This window comes from Triticum urartu, chromosome 4A (genome assembly GCF_056163025.1).
Source record: "Triticum urartu cultivar PI428250 chromosome 4A, HENAU_Tu73, whole genome shotgun sequence".
Lineage (NCBI taxonomy): Eukaryota > Viridiplantae > Streptophyta > Magnoliopsida > Poales > Poaceae > Triticum > Triticum urartu.
The window spans coordinates 101,603,652-101,610,430 of NC_141876.1; positions in this window are offsets into that span (position 1 = coordinate 101,603,652).

Genomic DNA, 6,779 nt, shown 5'->3' on the forward strand with positions numbered 1-6,779 from the left:
CCCAAGGGCCGATTTATCTTTCCAAGCTGAACCGGGACTTTAACCAATATTACTTTGAGCAAACGTACATTAGCCCCCAAGTGTCAAGAATAATACTTGTATTGTGCTTGGGACTTGTTAAATTTTTTTTGATAATCAAGCAAATAGGCATTAGCCCCCAAGTGCTAAGTGTATAACTTGTTATGTGCTTGGGACTTCCAAATTTCACTGCCACCACATAATATGTCTTTCTCTTATAGGCTGAGCTGAGCAAAAAGGAAGCCCAAACCGCTGATCTTCAAGAAAATATCAAAACCCAGAAAGCAGAGACCTCCAAAGCCAAAGAAGAATTGACCATTGCCTTAGCAGCCATGGAGAAGCTGAAGGAAACTTTGAAGAAGGAATAGGCAGACTGGGGCATAGAGAAAGCCGCTTTACAAAAGAGAGCTGAAGACACAGAGGCAGCCCTTAAACCGGTGGTCGAAGAGCTGACCGGTTTAAAGCGGCAGATCAATGCCATGACCTCTGCTGTTTTTGGTAAGTACCTCACCTGAAGCTTTTCAATATACATTATCTCATCGGTTGCCGGTTTACTGATGCTTGCAATGACACAGGAACTTGCATTACCCATCTAGGCTCGGACATGCAGATGAAGCTGAAGGCTGCCTATACGCTGATATAACAGTTATATTCCGGAGCCCAACGGGCCATTTGCACCGCTGCGCATAATAAACCGCCACCAACCTTGATAAAGGAAACCATTGAGAAGTTGTCTGTAACGCCCTCGATGTGGCTATATCTCCTACATGTCGAAGCACGACTTAGAGGCATAACCGCATTGAAAGCAATGTCGCAAGTAAGGTAATCTTCACAACAACCCATGTCATTTATATAAAGGGGAAAGGATACATAGTTGGCTTACACTTGCCACGTCACACCAATACATGAATAACATTACAATCATCCAATACACTCGTGGTCCGACTACGATACCAAAATAAAAGATCAACCCCAACATGCGACATGGTCCCCGATCGCCCAACTGGGCACCACTACTGATCATCTGGGAAAGACACATAGTAACGACGAGAGTCTTCATCGAACTCCCACTTGAGCTCAAGCGCATCGTCTGGAGCGGTATCATCGGTCCCTGCATCTGGTTTGGAAGTAATCTGTGAGTCACGGGGACTCAGCAATCTCGCACCCTCGCGATCAAGACTATTTAAGCTTATAGGTAAGGCAAGGTAATATGTGGATCTGCAGCAAGCGACTAGCTTATATGGTGGCTAACCTGTTCGCAAAAGAGAGCGAGAAGAGAAGGCAAAGCACGAACGAAGAACTATGATCAAGAAGTGATCCTAGAACAACCTACGTCAAACATTACTCCAACACCGTGTTCACTTCCCGGACTCCGCCGAGAAGAGACCATCACGGTTACACACGCGGTTGATTCATTTTAATTAAGTTAAGTTTCATGTTATGTACAATCGGGCATTAACAAATTCCCATCTGCCCATAACCGCGGGCACGACTTTCGAAAGTTCAAATCCCTGCAGGGGAGTCCCAACTTAGCCCATCACAAGCTCTCACGGTCAACGAAGGATATTCCTTCTACCGAGACATTTCGATCAGACTCGGCATCCCGGTTTTACAAGACATCCTCGACAATGTTAAAACAAGTCTAGCAACACCGCCCGAATGTGCCGACAAATCTCGATAGGAGCTGCACATATCTCGTTCTCAGGGCACACTCAGATGAACACTACGTACAACTAAAGCCAACCCTCAAGTTACCCGAGGTGGCGCTGCAAGTGGCTCTATTTGGACCAACACTCAGAGGAGCACTGGCCCCGGGGGGGGGGGGTTAAATAAGATGACCCTTGGGCTCCGGAAACCCAAGGGAAAAAGAGGCTAGGTGGAAAATGGTAAAACCAAGGTTGGGCATTGCTGGAGGAGTTTTATTCAAGGCGAACTGTCAAGGGGTTCCCATTATCACCCAACCGCGTAAGGAACGCTAAAATCCGGGAACATAACACCGATATGACGGAAACTAGGGCGGCAAGAGTGGAACAAAACACTAGGAAAAGGCCGAGCCTTCCACCCTTTATCGAGTATATAGGTGCATTAAGATAACAAGATAATATAGTGGTATCCCAACAATAAACAATGTTCCAACAAGGAACGATCTCCAATCTTCACCTGCAACTAGCAACGCTATAAGAGGGGCTGAGCAAAGCGGTAACATAGCCAATCAACAATTTGCTAGGACATGGTGGGTTAGAGGTTTGACATGGAAATTTGGGAGGCATGATAAGCAAGTGGTAGGCATCGTAGCATAGGCATAGCAAAAGAGCGAGCATCTAGCAAGCAAAGATAGAAGTGATTTCGAGGGTATGATCATCTCGCCTGCAGGGTTGTCAGAGTTGGCTTGATCCTCGTAAGCAAATTCAATGGGCTCCTCGTTAGCGAACTCGTCTCCTGGCTCTACCCAAACAATACAAACAAGCAAAAGGAACTCAATCAACCACGTGCAATGCTCGAACAACATGATGCAAACATGGTATGCTATGCGGGATGCGATATGTGATGCATATGCAAGATTTGACAAGGAATGATTGAACCTGGCCTCAACATGGAAATCCAAGAGTGCCATTGTAAAGGTGAGGTGATTTCGGTTGAAATCGATATAAAGATCACCGGAATCGGATGCACGGTTTGGAAATGGCAAGCAAAATAAATATGGCACCGGTCTGCGATAAACAGCAAGTAGCCATCTAAATGCATCAAGATAAATATGCTATGGCACTCAAAAATGACAACAAAATACATGGCATGGATCCACTTATGATGCTTGACAAAATATGAACACTGAGCTATGGCTAATTCATCCATTAACAGGTACAAACAAGCATGGCAAAAATGCAAATGATAACAAGTTTTAGACTTAGTGAAATTAACACAAGTCTGGAATTTAACATCAGGTAGCACACTTTAGAGCATGAAAACTATATACTACAGGAACTTAACATGGCAAAGCAAGGCATGGCATGGAGCTACTCAAAGCACTTAACAAAAGTCCCTTAGTGACCTTGAGCCAAAAGGGATCAGAAAATACAATTGCGAGCATGTGAACATGGCAAAAACATAATCAGATTACAGACTTCGTGAAAAACTGGAGCATGCAAAACAGTTAACGAGTAGGCATGTTCACGAGCTCGATGCACTCACTACAGAGCATGGCATGGCAAACTAATCATACACCCATCAAGAATACATGGCATAGAAGCTAGACATGGAAAGAACAACAACATAGCATGCACGGATCACTAGCAACATCATCGACAAAATCGCTAACAAGTCAACAATCTGCCAGGATTCACGAAATAGCAAAAGTAGAGCTCGATTTACTCAAGCTAGGGTGCTCCATAAATGAAAACAAAGACATGGATGGATAGAGCAACACAATGTTAACAAATCATCCTTACTGATCATCCTCAAAAGTGGCACGGATCACTAGGAAACAACAAGAACATATGGCATAATGACAAAATCAGGTCAAGGACTTCGAGAAATTCTAAGTCCGTGAAATCAGCATTACCGAATACGCTACTTTGCAAGCTTGTGTTAGTCACCACACATATCACAAAAATACATGGTAAGCACCTCTGTAAAGATGGCATGGCATATAACAAAACTCATGTAGAGCTCAGGAGCATATCATGCACACATTAGTCATGGCAAAAATGACAAATAGCTATTTGATGAAACAGATATGGCAATTATATCACATAGCCCTCTTCCAACAGCATTTAGGGCATCAAGATGAGCTCAAATGAAAATGATGCAATGAGATGAAATGATGTACTCTCTGAGACGAACATTTTTATATGCTACACACTCAAATCGGAGCCACGGATGATGAGTAATGATGCAATGAAGAATGCAAAAAACCGGGACTTGGGGAAAAAGTCAACCCGACTAGGGTTTCTCCAGATCTGGATCAGGATCGGCACGACAAACGAGGTTCGCCGGAAACACTGTAGATGGCCGGAGAGGATGGAGTTCACCGGATCCGTGGACGAGGGGCTCGCCGGTGACCGGAGTAGACGAGGACAGCGACGAGGTGACCGGCGAGGTGGGGCGGTGGCTCGGCGAGGTCAGGCGACGGCGAGGCGATGCGGTGGCGCCGGGGCACGACGAGGTGCGTGCGGAGGCGGGGCGGCGAGGCCGACGCCGGCGAGGAGGAGGCGGGCGGCGCGGCGAGTGCGTTGGAGGCCCGGGCGGTCGGCGCGGCTCCGGGCCGCGGGGGCTCTCTACGGGCCGGGCGGGCCGGCGCTGACAGGCGGCGATGTGGGGCACGAGACGGCGAATGGCGTGATGCCACGTGGCGGCGGCGGGATTTTTCGTCCGACGGCAGGCGGACACGTCCGGCCACGCGGAAGGGAGAGGGATCTAGGGTTTGATCTGAAATTTCGAGGGAGATGCCTATTTATAGGTAGAGGGAGCTAGGAGACTCCAAATGGAGTTCGATTTTCAGCCACGCGATCGTGATCGAACGCTCTAGGTGATGGAGAGGGTTTAGGTGGGTTTTGGGCCAAATTGGAAGGGTGTTGGGCTGCAACACACACAAGGCCTTTTCGGTCCCTCGGTTAACCGTTGGAGTATCAAACGAAGTCCAAATGGCAGGAAACTTGACAGGCGGTCTACCGGTAGTAAACCAAGGCCGCATGACAAGTCTCGGTCCAATCCAGAAATGTTTAAACCCCACACATGAAAATAGGTAGAAAGGACCCCCGGAGGAGATAGGAGCGCCGGAATGCAAAACGGACAACGGGGAAAAAGCTCGGATGCATGAGACGAACACGTGTGCAAATGCAATGCTCATGATGACATGAGATGAGATGCATGACAAAGGCAACAACACACAAAGACAAAAACCCGAACCCGAGGAAAATAAAATAACTTAGCGCCGGAAACGACAAGAGTTGGGATACATATAAGGTAAATTACATCCGGGGTGTTACAACACTCCACCACTACGAAAAGATCTCGTCCCGAGATCTAGGACTGGAAAAACGCTGGGTACTCAGAACGGAGGTGATCCTCGCGTTCCCAGGTGGCTTCACCATCGGAATGGTGTGACCACTTGACTTTGAGGAATTTGATTGACTTATTGCGAGTCTTGCGTTCAGTCTCTTCAAGAATAGCAACTGGGTGCTCACGATAAGAGAGGTCTTCTTGGAGATCAATGTCTTCGAAGTTGACGGTGCGGTCAGGGGTCTTGAAGCACTTGCGGAGCTGAGAGACATGGAACACGTCGTGCACGTTTGCAAAGTTTGAAGGAAGCTCGAGTTGATAGGCGAGATCGCCTCTCTTGCTGACGATCTTGAAAGGACCCACGTATCTAGGGGCAAGCTTCCCTTTGATACCGAAGCGACGAGTACCTTTCATTGGAGAGACGCGGAGGTAAACATGGTCTCCGATATCGAAAGCCAAATCACGATGCTTACTATCATAGTAGCTCTTCTGGCGCAATTGCGCTGCTTTGAGGTTATCCCGAATGACTTTGCACATTTCCTCTGCCTCTGTGATCAAGTCATTTCCAAGAAGTTGATGTTCACCGGTCTCTGACCAGTTAAGAGGAGTACGACACTTCCTGCCATAGAGAATTTCAAATGGGGCCTTGCCCGAACTTGCTTGAAAATGTTGTTGTAGGAGAACTCGGCATATGGAAGACAATCTTCCCACTTCATACCGAAAGAGATAATGCAAGCCCTGAGCATATCTTCGAGAATCTGATTGACACGCTCGACTTGACCGCTAGTTTGAGGATGGAAAGTTGTGCTGAAGCGGATGTTGGTGCCCATGGCCTTCTGAAAAGAATCCCAAAATTTGGAGGTAAAGATGCTGCCACGGTCTGAAGAGAACAACTGTGGAATGCCGTGCAGAGAGACAATCCGAGAGGTATACAGCTCCGCCAATTGAGCTGCAGTGATAAACTCTTTGATAGGCAGAAAGTGAGCCACTTTAGTGAGTTTGTCGATGACAACGAATATAGCATCATTGCCACGCTTGGACTTTGGAAAACACGTCACGAAGTCCATCTCAATGTGGTCAAACTTCCATTCTGGAATGGCAAGAGGTTGGAGGAGACCAGCTGGTCGTTGGTGTTCTGCCTTCACTCTTCTGCAGACATCACATTCATTCACGAACTGAGCAATCTCGCGCTTCATTCGAGTCCACCAATACGCCTGCTTGAGGTTCTGGTACATCTTCGTACTCCCAGGGTGGATGGAGAGGAGTGAATTGTGAGCCTCATTCATAATGAGTTTACGAAGGTCACCTTTAGGCACAACAATGCGATCCTCGAAGAAGAGAGTATCCTTGTCATCAAGGCGACAGCACTTGTACTTGGGTTGACTCTTGGCAATCCCAATCTTCACCTTCTTCACCATAGCATTAAGAAGTTGAGCCTCGCTAATCTGATCTTCCAAAGTAGGATAGACTTGAAGGTTGGCAATGAATCCTTGAGGAACAACTTGCAGATTGAGTTTGCGGAAAGCTTCACAAAGCTCGGGCTGGTAAGGCTTGAGAATCAGACTATTGCAGTACGCCTTCCTGCTCAATGCGTCAGCAATCACATTGGCCTTGCCTGGAGTATATTCGATACTCGGGTTATACTCTTGAATCATTTCGACCCAACGAGTCTGCCTGAGGTTGAGATTAGGCTGAGTGAAGATGTACTTGAGACTCTTGTGGTCAGTGAAGATGTCCACTTTTCTTCCCAATAAGAGATGTCT